Genomic DNA, 12,501 nt, shown 5'->3' with positions numbered 1-12,501 from the left:
TTATATACTACTGACATAATTTACTATAGAAATATTTCACAGCATCCACAAAAAAGAGTACATCATTACATTTTTAATAAGATTTTCGTAATGCTGGTGCGTTTTTAACATGTTCTGAATAAATCTAAAAACAGACTTCTCCAATTCTTTTGGATATGTCGCTCGAACAATCGCTAAAAAGAGAAAATCAATAAAAAAAATAATAGATCAAGAAAATCATTGTTTTTTTGGAAAGCAGCATTCGAAGACACCAATTACAAATTTGTAAAGGTGGGTTTCTTCAAAACTTCTCTTTCCGCCTCTCTGTAGATTCATGTTGAAATTAATCATTAGTGAACAATCTAATTTCTAAATTCGATTAGTTTCTCAGAAAACCTAGCCATAGGACCTTAACGAAATAATTCAAAATTTTTATGAACTATTAGCTGGTCTTTTGCATATTGTCGAGGCAGAAATCCGGAAAAACACATTTAAAACCAGCAGCTATAAGAGGAGACATATTTCTGATGTTGCTTATACGACTGGCAGCTAAAATCGTAATCTGTCCGCTTGCAAATTTTTTGTTCTTCATTAAACACTTCCTTCCCAAGAACCTTTGATAATGCCTCTTTCACAAGAATAATATCCAGTATGAGCGCAACAGCCCATTTTAAAAATGATCTTCCTGGGGCATCACAGAAAAAAGCTCAACTTTAACAGTGTGTACAACTGATTTTATTGTCAGATAAAATTGTCCGCATATCTTTAAACCAAACAATTCTTGTCATTCTTCCGCAATTGGAATTAAAGACGTAATTAAAGACTCAATTAAGGAAGGAATTAAAGCATGGACGTATAAGAGATGGACGTGCATCTTATTATTATAGTTTAAACTTTTAGTATTAGTTTAAACTTTCATAGTATTTGTTTAATAAGACTGTTCAGGATAAAGTAACTACTTCACGTGTTGACAAATTATTAAACAAATTACACCAAAGTAAAGGAAATTAGTTGTCGGCACGAACAGATTTTATCATTTTTTCGAGATTAACATTTGTAAATTTGGACACGTTTTTTCGTGTAAACAAAGTCTGTCAATGATAAAATAGACCTGTAAAAACAATTTTAAAATGACTAAAAAAAGTATAGCGAAACATAAAAAAGCCAAAATAAAATTTTTTGTCAAGATCTGGTTTCATTCAACTCCTTGGTCCTTCGTTCACCAGCCTTAAATTTATGTATTTTTTAAGATTTTTTTCCCATATGCCGTCATTTTTTGCGTCGAATACTCTATAAGCTCCCCAATATATATTCCACTGTGAGTTGTTTATTGGTAGGTGCATTTTTTAATGGGTATATTTTAACTTATTTGATAATGCAAAATCTTTTAGAAAGTTATTCAAGTTTATAATTATCTTGCAAAATGCGCCAGATATTTCATGTTTTCGTTTTTCATATTTCATATATTATTTCACTTGTTATAAAAAGCACATAATAACCCATTAGTTTTTGTCAAATAAAATTCAGTTTATATATAGCTGGTAAATCATGTTATGTTAATTTTAAATACTAAGTTATTCTTGCGGTTTACCATAAACTGCTTTTGCTAAATTCTTTAAAACTGTGAGAAATTATTTTTTCTTTCTTGTGTTTATATGCTTTTTATGTATAAGTTATTCATCCTTAACTGTATATGTTCCTGTTGTTAAATACACACACACACACACTCACACACACACACACACCACACACACACACACACACACACACACACACACACACACACACACACCACACACACACACACACACACACACACACACACACACACACACACACACACACACACACACACACACACACACACACACACACACACACACACACACACTCACACACACACACACAACACACACACACACACACACACACACACACACACACACACACATATATATATATATATACGATATTAAAATCCATTGGACTTAAACTGAATTTTCTAATTGGAGCAAGCCCAAATAGAAAATTCATTAATTCTCATCAAACAGAAGACTGCAGCAATATGGTAGATGGAGTAGTTCACAAAACATAGAAACATTGTGCTCTAGGTAGCTACAAAACTACCTACTACAAAAAACATTGTGCTCTAGGTAGCTACAAACACACACGCACACACACACACACATATATATATATATATGTGTGTGTGTGTGTGTGTTTGTGTATGTGTGTGTGTGTGTGTGTTTGTGTGTGTGTTTAACAACAGGAATATATACAGTTAAGGATAAATAACTTATACATAAAAAGAATATAAATACAAGAAAGAAAAAATAATTTGTCACAGTTTTAAAGAATTAAGCAAAACCAGTTTATGGCAAACCGCAAGAATAACTTAGTATTTAACATTAACGTAACATGATTTAAGTAGTAGCATATTGCGGGTTCTAGCGCATTGATAACTATTATATTGGGGGGTTCAAGGTTTTTCCAAGATGACTTACCTTTTATTCAAAAAAATGTGTTTAGAAGTTTTAAAAAAATTTCTTGTTGCGATGTATTTTTGTGATGATTGTTTTTGTTAAGTTATAAATTTTTTTTCTTGTTGAAGTTTTAAAAGTATTTCTTGCCATGATTATGTTGTCATAAAAAATTTCTTACCGCAATGATTTAAATTTATTTTGGAGGTCTGTTTTTATAGTGTCCAATAGCCAAGGTGTGAATTCCGTCTTCCAAAATGAATCTTTTGTCATCGTTAGCGCTGAGTGTGACTTTGTTGATTTCTTCGGTGTAAACGTCGTGAAGATGAGATCGGATGACGTTCATGGTTGCAAGCTTTTCTTTCTTATTATTTAAGCTGTTAAAATAATCTTGATGTTTGATTTGATTTTCAACGACTTTATTCTTAACACCTTTGCATCTTTTGTGTTCTTCATCTTTAAGAATCTTGTAAGAGTAGAGCTTAGGTCTAAGCCCAACAAATTCTTCAATTTGCTTACCTGCAGTCTCGTCTTTGAACTTTCCAATGACCTTTTTGTTTTTACCCACTTTGAATCCAACATTTTTAATGGCAGGATGATCTTTGCTGAAATCACTCGTGTCAAATTTTTCAAGTACATCATCAGCAATGTCTTCGTAAAAATCTTCAGTTTCGATTTCGTAAAAGAGCGAGTCTGTGTCAGTCATTAATAAGTTTGCTCGATCACCGTATTTTTGTTTGATGTAGTCGTAATGGAATTCAGCCATTAAAAATTTGCTGATGTCGAGGATGCAAATCCCTAAATAAATGGGTTTGTTGTAAACCAACTTTGTTTTCTTCATGTGAACAGCGATTAAGTTTTCATCAAAAATGGTGAAGCTTTCGAATTGAGTTTTTTTGGATAATTTTAAGGCTTCTTTTTCTGTAGTGAAAAGTCTAACGTCAACATGATTTTCGATGTTTTCCATGGTTTTTCCAAAGACGGAGTCTTACATGAGTTTGAAAAATTCCTTATCAGATTCGTTGGTAGCGTCTGTTCTCTTCTCGGTGTTGAAGTCGATGTATGGTTTCATCCAAGGTTCTTCTTTAAAGTTGAAGCCTCGATGAATTTTGGTAATGACCAATCCCATTCGTTCATAGAGTTTTAAGTTTTCATGATAGATGACGTATTCCTTTTTAGGGTTTAAATTTGGAACGAGTTTTTCTACTTTCCCATAGGCATTCTTTCAGGAGCCAAAGGGTAATCGTTGTGCTTGTCGTGAAGGTGATCAGGGTTATCTAAATCGACTTCAAGAATGCATGGCATGGATTTCCAATTTAAAAGCTCTTCCTCAGTCATCCATTTGAATCCTCCAACAGGAAGAGGTTTGCTCATCACCCATCCGTACAAATCATCAATCCGTACTGGATGAACTTTGACGGTTTTGAAGGATCAAATTTGTCCATGTATTTGTTATTCGCAGTTCCATATCGGTTGGAGATCATGCTGATTCCACCGCGTACTCCTTTTTGGATCATTCGAAGCATATCAGGATTGCTAAGAAGTTCTAATTTGACTTTGGTTTTTTTATAGCAAGCATCTATACCGATTCCAGGGCAGGTGTAATACCAGGCGGGATCGAGCTTGTAATATTCCATGCAAACGTCTCTGAAATTTTCAATAACATCTGCAAGTATCAGCACGTCTGAAACGTTGAACAGCTCATGATAGTCTTTAAACGTGATACATCCAAATTCGTTCCAAACGTTTTGAGCATGTGCATAGTCTTCAACTTTTGCTGGTTCACCGTTTAGTTTGGAGTCGAAGGCTTCGATAGGAGGTAATTGCGTTTCGGAAAACTTTTTAATGGAGTCCACCCATTCGTAAGGGTAAATGCCTTTTATTCTTATTAAGTCGAACTGTTTCTTTTCGGGATAATATTCAGCCACGTTTTTGCATTGGTTATTGGTTAGATTTTTAGACAGTTTTTCTAAACTGAAGGGCATGAATTTGATGCTGTCAATAAACCTCAATTCTTTCCACACTTTTTTTGGTTTTCCAGTTTCCTTATCAATATATTCTCTCACTTTAATTTTTTTTGTGAAGCTGATGTATTTTTCTTCGTTGTTGGGGATGCATTTTAATTTTCCTCTTAATTTCTTGATGAACAAATGGCTGTCCTAACCAGACAAATTGTGTAAAAAAATGGGTATGAATTTTGGTATTTTAAAATTTAAGTTGCAATCTTTGTGAGCAGCTCCACGATACTTTCCAGTCAAATGGCAGTGGTCTAAGACTTTATCTTTTTTAAGATTTTTTTTGCAAATGTGGCATTTTACTGCAGCTTTAAAATTCTTTTCATCTTCATCAGTTACCACCTTCTTTTTCTCCCAGTAATGTTGTAATAATTTTATTATTAGGTTAAAACAAGGTTTGTTTTTGTGTTTTTTTTAATGACTTTGATCGCAGCCTCTTTAACCATGTTTAAAAAGGCGTCAGGATTTTCATATTGAACAGAGAGGGTGTAAGAAAATTGCTCAGTGATGTGATTTAGCGCATGCTCAGTCAATACAAACTTTATCTTAACAGGTCTTGGAGCGGGAACAGGTTTACCAAATACGACGTCTTTGAAAGAATTTATCGTATTTTCCACTCCATTTCTCACGCTGCTCACTGCATTTTTCACCTTATTTGGAATGAATGGATCAACAAGAGCATTTATTTTGTTGAAACCGTTGTAGACAGACGTTGCAATTCTCAAAAACAACCCAGGTCTTGGTGCTGGAACCGGTCTAGGAGCAATAACGTTTGTTGAATCGGTAACAGGTGTGTCAAGGATGGATGGTTCAGCTCTTGTTACCCGATTTTGTAAGCGAGCAGGTCCGAATGAAATCAAGTCATTGGAAACAGGTGTTGGTGCAGGAACCGGTTTTTCAAGACTTGTCGGTTTTGGAGCAGGTGTTACATCAGGTCCAACAACAAACCGCACTTTTGCAGGTTTCACTGAAACTTTAACAGGAGGCCGAACAAACCTAACTACGGTAGGTCTTTCATTAACAGTCAAAGGTCTTGCATCAGTCGTCCGTCTACGAGCTGCAGGACCATACCCAATGATGGGTTTTGTATTTTTTATAGCTTCAATAAGCTCGGCTTTTCTCATTTTTTAGATGCCTTTTTCGGCGCGGTCTTTAGCCATCTCTTTTAATTCTTTTATATTCATTCTATCCATTTTATATAGGAAAAAAAAATTTCTTTAACTCATTTTCATTTTTTGAAAATTTAAATTTCAGCAAATTTAAATTTCATGGCATAATCACTTCTATTTGATAACCGTGTTTATCGTCAAAATATTTCCAGTAGTGACCCGTTTCTTTTCTTAATTTGTAATGAGAATTGTATTCAGTCACTTTCCCCGTTTTAACATGGGTTATTTTATAAGTGAAAGGATGATTTCTAAATTCAACAAGTCTTTTCCATTTAGGATCGACAGGTTTTTTTTCTTTTTGTTCATGTATTCTCGGTCTTCCCACGGGTCTCTTTTCTTTCACATCTTCCATTAAATCGCTTTTATTGATCAAATTGTTTTCGATCGCGATCAGTGTCAAAGTTGTTTTATTGTCAGACGTTTTGGTAACACCATTTTTGACCAGCAAATCTTTCAAAACTTTCTTTGTGTAAATCATCTTTTTATTACTGAAATATTTTATTTATCTCAAATTCAATTCTTTCAATTCTTCAAAAAAGAATTAAAAAATTCAACAAATATACATATTTTTGATTGCTCTAATTCGTTCAACTATTTCATGATATTTTTTACGACCTTTAGAATTTATATGTCTATAATTTACCTTATTATTTAAAATAAGAAACATTTTTATATTTTTTATCACTTCGTGAAATGGTGCTACTTCAACCATTTCTTTTAATTCTTCTCGGTATTCCTTTGGAATTTTTCTAACGTTGTTTAGGAATTTAATCAAGCTTTTAGATTTTTCTGTAGTTGAAACAGGGTTGCAATCAAGAGCATCCAAAAGATCATCCTTTCGCATCCTGTAATAATGTTATTCCACTTCTTGTTCTTCAGTATTTAAACCGTTTTCCATCTTTTATTTGAGCTGGAATTTATTTATCTCGAATTGAATTTTTTTTTCAATTCTTCAAAAAAGAATTAAAAAATTATCTTTGACATGAATCCCAGCAAAAAGAATGTTCGCAATCTTTATACGAAGTTCTTTCATAATGTTGAGTTTTAAAATCAAATGAATATTCATCCTTTGAAGCATCTTTCTTAACAACAGGCGGTTCTTCTCTATATTCAATGATTAACTTGTCTCCCAATTCATCAAATACAATGGTTTCGTCAATGGTGTTGTTTTCCATCTTTTTTATTTGAGCTGGAATTTATTTATCTCAAATTAAATTTTTTTCAATTCTTCAAAAAAAGAATTAAAAAATTCTGAGAATCTTGAAAAATTTCGCGCACGTAAAATTTTTTTAATTTCTTTAATTAAAGACTCTCCTGTTTCCTCGTTCAACTCTCTTATTTTCTCGTCCAACTCTTTTATTCCTTCCGTAAGCTTTTTTCTTCCCTCTGCCAACTCTTTTCCTCTTTCCGTCAACTCTCTTCTTTCTTCCAACTCTCTTTTTCTTTCCTCACATGTCAATTTTTTCTTCTTTCTGCCAGCTTTCTTTTATGCTCTGCCTTCTCTATTTTTAGATTTTCTTTAAAGTTTCTTTGATGCTCGTCAAAAATTCTTAAATTCTCTTCAAAATCTTCTCCTAATCTTTCTTCCCAACCATGACCTTTTATTTCAAACACTATCCACGGGAATCTTCTTTCCCATTCCTTTACCAACTCTCTTCCTCTATCTGCCAACTCTTCTCTTTTTTTTTTTTCAACTTTCTCCTTTCCTCTTCAAACTCTCTAATTATTTCACACATCTTTTTTATTTTTGTTGGAATTTATTTAACTCGAATTCAATTTTTTTTATTTTCAGCAAATTTTCAATTCTTCAAAAAGAATTAAAAATCTCTTTACAAATTATTCTGCTCAATAAAAGTGAAAAAGGAATGACACAATTTATTTGCCTCCTCTGTCATTTCTTTTATTTGAGCAAACAGCTCTTTTTGTCTTTCAGCCAACTTTTTAACCTCATTATTCAGCTCTTTTACTTTTTTAAAAAGATTTTTCTTTTCAGCTTTCATTTCATCACTCATCGGAAATTTTCTTTTATCCATCACCTCTTTTCTTTTTTGAGTTACTTTTGTTATCTCCTCTGGTGAATTTGCTTTTTTCATCATCTCAGACAACTCAAGATCTTCTAAAAAATCTTTTTTTTCTTCATCCCACGTTTTGAATTTGAAAGGGAATTTTATTTTTCTTTCCTCTGTCAATTCTTTTCTCATTTGAGTCAGCTTTTTTATATCCTTTTTCAACAGCTTTATCTCCTCATAATAACTTTTTTTAAGTTCTTTAAACTCATTTATTCTTTCATCAATACTTTCTATTTTAGATTTTATTTCTTCATGCAACTCCATCTCTAAAACAGACCCTTTTTTCATTTCATACCACGATTTTCGATTTTCACCCATCTTTTTTATTTTCGTTGGAATTTATTTTTCTTCGATTAAATTTTTTTTATTTTTAGCAAATTTTTGGAGCAGCGCGTCCATTTTCAGTTTTCCAGACATTTTTTTCTTTTCTTCAAAATTGCAGTCCAATTCAAAAACGCGTCTGTCGATTGCTGTCAGCTTTTCTTGCTTTTTCAAATTGCTCCATTCTTTGTTGTGCTCTTTGATTTCTTTTTCCATTTGCGAAAAGTCATCCTCTTTGTCTTCCCACAAAATCGCGTAAAGCTCGTCTCTTTTTTCATCGCTGTACATTTCAGGAATTTTGAACGAGCCGCTCTCAGCCTTGAACGCAAGAGCCTCGAGCTGTCTTTTCTTTTTTACATTGGGCTCTCTTTTGCTACATTCTAGAAAAAACGGGTGAAACGACATGCTTTTTATTTAAGAATATCAATTTTAAATCCGTTTTCATCCACTTTGCCGTTTCGCTTCTCCAAATAGTTGTTGCCGTGACCCGTCTCTTTCATCGCTTTGTAAAGAGAGTCGTATTCGATCACTTTTCCTGTTTCAGCGTGAGTTATTTTTACAGCCATATTTTGAATCTATCGGCTTGACGTCCTCCATCATCGCATTTTTATCGATCAGATGGTTTTCCAACACAATCATCACCAAACTCATTTTGCTTTTCGACGTTTTGGAAACGCCATTTTCGATAAGTAAATTTTTCAAATCCTTTTTCGTATAATTCATTCTTTTATTAAGGATCCATTTATTTTTTCCTAATAAATCCACATGTGGATCTTAATACACAACGTTCATTCGGTTTCCGTCGGATTTGATTCTGAGCAGTTTGTCAGAGATCACCACGGCAAAGGCTTTAGTGTCTGCAGGAACGTTTGCGTTAAAGGTAGCCTTAATTTGCTTTCAACCTTTCAGCCTGCTTGCTCACGTCAAAAGCGAAAAGAGGGCAAATGTGTCTGTAATTCAGCGTTGTTAAATTTGGCTTAGCGATAATTTCGCTGATTCCAAAAGTCTTGTCAAACTTGCACGCGTCTCTGTAAGCCCTCGAAAATTTGTTGTTTGTAAAGGACAAGTCGTAATCCACAGCAGGGTACCTTTCGCTGTTTAATGTGACGTACATGTTTTTCAAATCGCAGTAATTGAATACGGAAGGGTTCAATTCTTGACTGCCGTCTTTATTGGTTTGAAATCCAACAATGATGTACCTCGGTCGTTCACTGGCAGATCTGGCGCACAACCTCCAACTGAATGTGTTTGAAACTGGCACGGCAATGGTGTCGCACTGACGGGATTTAAACGACAACGGAACATCCACTTTGGACTCGATGAGTTTGTAAAAATTGTTGTTTGCTATAAAAGAGGGGGTGACATGAGGCATGAACAAAGACAGTTTGCTCAAGGTCACTTTTCCTGCGGCTGTTGCCTCGCTCTTAAAAATCGCATCAACGTCGCTCTTTCTCACAAGAGTAATCGTGTGCTTGAATCCGTAAAGAACTTTTTCGTAATCTTCGCAAAAACCAAAAATGTGTTTCAAAGGAATGCAAAATGAAAATGTTCCTTTTTCAACAGGTTACTTAATGATGAAATCTTGCCTTTGACTAAACCCGCTGTTATTTGCAAGATCGGCAAGGGCAGTGCTGTCTCTTTGCCACAGCTGATTCATTCCTTTCGACACTCGGTACTCCGCCAGATATTTCAGGAAACCCAGCATGGTAGTGGCTTGACCTGGACTGTATATGGTTTCAATCTCTTGATTCGACAACTGATAAGAAATCTGACTGAACAGGTGCATGATGCCGTTGTTTGCAAGAGTAACCACATCCGCATCCGCATAGGATGTCCCGTCTGCTTTTGTCAGCCTTCCTTCAACCAAAAGGTACGCATCACAGGGAAGCGTGAACAAATCTTGCTGCTCAATGCTGATTCTTATCTCCCCGGCCATGTTTAAATTGGTGCTGACCGGTTCGTATTCGTGAAATTCAAATCTCTCAATTTCTTCATCAACAATAATTTCTTCTGTAATGTTTAAAACATCGGAATTTGCTATTTTTCTATACAAAAGAAAAAAAATTTTCGTATCCTCAAACCACTTTTATCCCGCTTCCCATTTTAACCAGGTCTTGGATTCGGATGGCATTTTTCCTGGACAACTTTTTTAGGATGCAGAGAACCCCCGAGCGAGGAATAATAGCTGCTGATCTTCGGAGCTGCTGCTGATTCGACCATTCCGGAAATAATGTCTTTGCTTTTTTGAGTGAGCGGAGCAATAACTTTTGGGATCTTTTGAGGATTCGGAGTTACGGTCTTGGTATACACCTTTTCTAGCGCCTTTTTGCCTTTATCAATAGCCACATCTTTAGCAGTCACAATCGTCGAAGAAGCCAGCTCTTTTCCAGCAGATTTTGCAGCTGTAATCGCTTCTCTTCCCAACTCGCTTTTTGCAATTTTACCAGCCAAAGTAGACGCTGCTCTCGATGCGCTCGACGCTGCTGCTCTTTTTAAAAAATTTCTTAACGTGTCAATGATTCCACTTCCTCCAACAACGTGTTTCTTAACATATCTGTTTCTGTAAATGATCATTTTTTAATATGCAAAAAAAATTTTTTGACAGAACCTATTTTACCTCGAGGACCTTCATAATCGATTTGTACTGGTTTTTGCTAATCACTTTTTGTCTCAACAGCTCATCGCAAATGCTCACAGCTTCATTTCTCGATCCCGTATTCCCCGCACGACAAGCAGCCACGCTCAATTCAAGCTTTTCCACCAACGCATTATGATCGCTTGGAAGAATGATGACACCTGAACCTTTAATTTTCTCATCAAAATATTTTTTTTTCATCTCATAAGCTTTTTTAAACTTCTCCTTGTACTCAATATATTTTTCAATTCCCATCTTATCTTTATCTCCTTCAAGCGTTGCCATGCTTTCTTTATACTGCTTCTTTAACTTCTTCTTCTCCTCTTTTATTTTCCTCTTTTCTTCTTCAGCACGCATTTGATCAAGAAGTTGAATATCATAACTAGTAAGAGCTGAAATAGAATCTTCGGGATCTTTTTTCTCACAAAATTTCAGCAATTTTTCTACAGGTATGGAGCCGTCATCTTTTTGAGATTTAAGCTCCTTTTCAATAGGGATGATGAATTGATTGTATTTTTCAATCTCTGAAGCTCTGGGCTTGTTCGATCTTGCATCTGGCTTTACGGCTTCACTCTCCGTTAAAATTTTCGAGTAATTAACCACATCTTCTGCTGTCACGTCGAAATTCTTTGAAATGTTTGGATTGTTCATTTGCTCCCAAAGACCTTTTGTTCCTTTATACTTTTCTCCGCCAACAATCATATCGTTTCCTTCAAACATCACTCCCATTTTTCAAATCGTATGTTGACCATCGTTTTTGCTCAATTCAAACTTGTTCTTAAAACTTCTTTTAAATTTTGCTCTTGTGTCCAGATCAAGCAAACTCTTCAAAGTTTCATCGCCCTCAGGAAGAATAGACGGTTCTTCCATTCCTGTCGAGTCATATTTAGGTTTAAACTCATCCTCTTGCTCAGATTTAACTTCGTTTTTAACCTCGGATTTTATCTTATTGAGCATCTTTTCGTTAATTTGAATGAGCGGCTTAAACAGCTTGGCAACATCCGTCTGAAAATTCGCATCTGAAATGTTTTCATTGATGCTGTTCTGATAAATCCTCTTTCTTCTGTCATTAATTTCTTTCACAATTTCATCCCAAAATGTTCGGGTCTTGTTTTTTAAAAAAAGGCATGGTGTTTAAAATACAATAGAAATTAATTTTCAGATCCTTTTTTGAACAAATTGTTGAACGCTTGAATGGCGTCTTCTCGACCTTTTTGGATCAGTGTCTCTTTACCCAATTCGTCCATTCCGTTTTTGGTTTTGGTTTGTATTTCCTCCGTCAAGGCTTTAAATTTTTGAAGCTCACCAAGAATCAATTGAAACTCTGAATCGCTTATTTTTCCGTCCATCAACGCTTTGGAAATGTGCTCGCTGATCGTGTTTTTTGACTCGGCTAACACTTTTATCTTTTCATGCTTTTCCGCATTCAATGCCATCTTTTTGTTCACTTGACCTCCGACAATCGATAAAAAACCCATTCCAATAGTCACACTTTCACACGCAATCGCTGCTGGACTGGCAATAATCGTTGACAAAAGACCAATTCCAGTCGCACCCAAAGCAATGCACAGCGCTTGCATCGTATTGTCCACATTGGATATGATCCTAAAAACGCGATGGTATTTTTTGCTTAGATGAACTCTCATTTTCCTCTCGTTGTCCATCTCTTTTTGGATTTCGCTTATTTTTTGAAGACGGTAAACGTGTCCTCCATCTTCTGCAGGAGCCGTTGGAAGAGTGGGGTATATTTCTTTGTAACTGTTATAATCCATTTTTTTATTGAGGAAAAAAAAAAACATTTCTTTTTCATGGTGGATTCAAGATTCTTTAGAA

General features: G+C 34.9%; 1 pseudogene; it reads right to left on the bottom strand.

Annotated features, from left to right (window-relative positions):
- Positions 1–306: 306 nt before the first annotated feature.
- LOC149892219 (uncharacterized) overlaps positions 307–12,501 on the bottom strand; it is a 90,913-nt pseudogene continuing 78,718 nt past the window's right edge.

Source organism: Hydra viridissima, unplaced genomic scaffold (assembly GCF_058129835.1).
Source record: "Hydra viridissima isolate aposymbiotic clone 2 unplaced genomic scaffold, HvirCarnegie_v1 scaffold_2, whole genome shotgun sequence".
In the NCBI taxonomy this organism is placed as follows: Eukaryota; Metazoa; Cnidaria; class Hydrozoa; order Anthoathecata; family Hydridae; genus Hydra; species Hydra viridissima.
The sequence above is the reverse complement of the archived record's forward strand: the minus strand, read 5'-3'. Positions and strand labels throughout refer to the sequence as shown.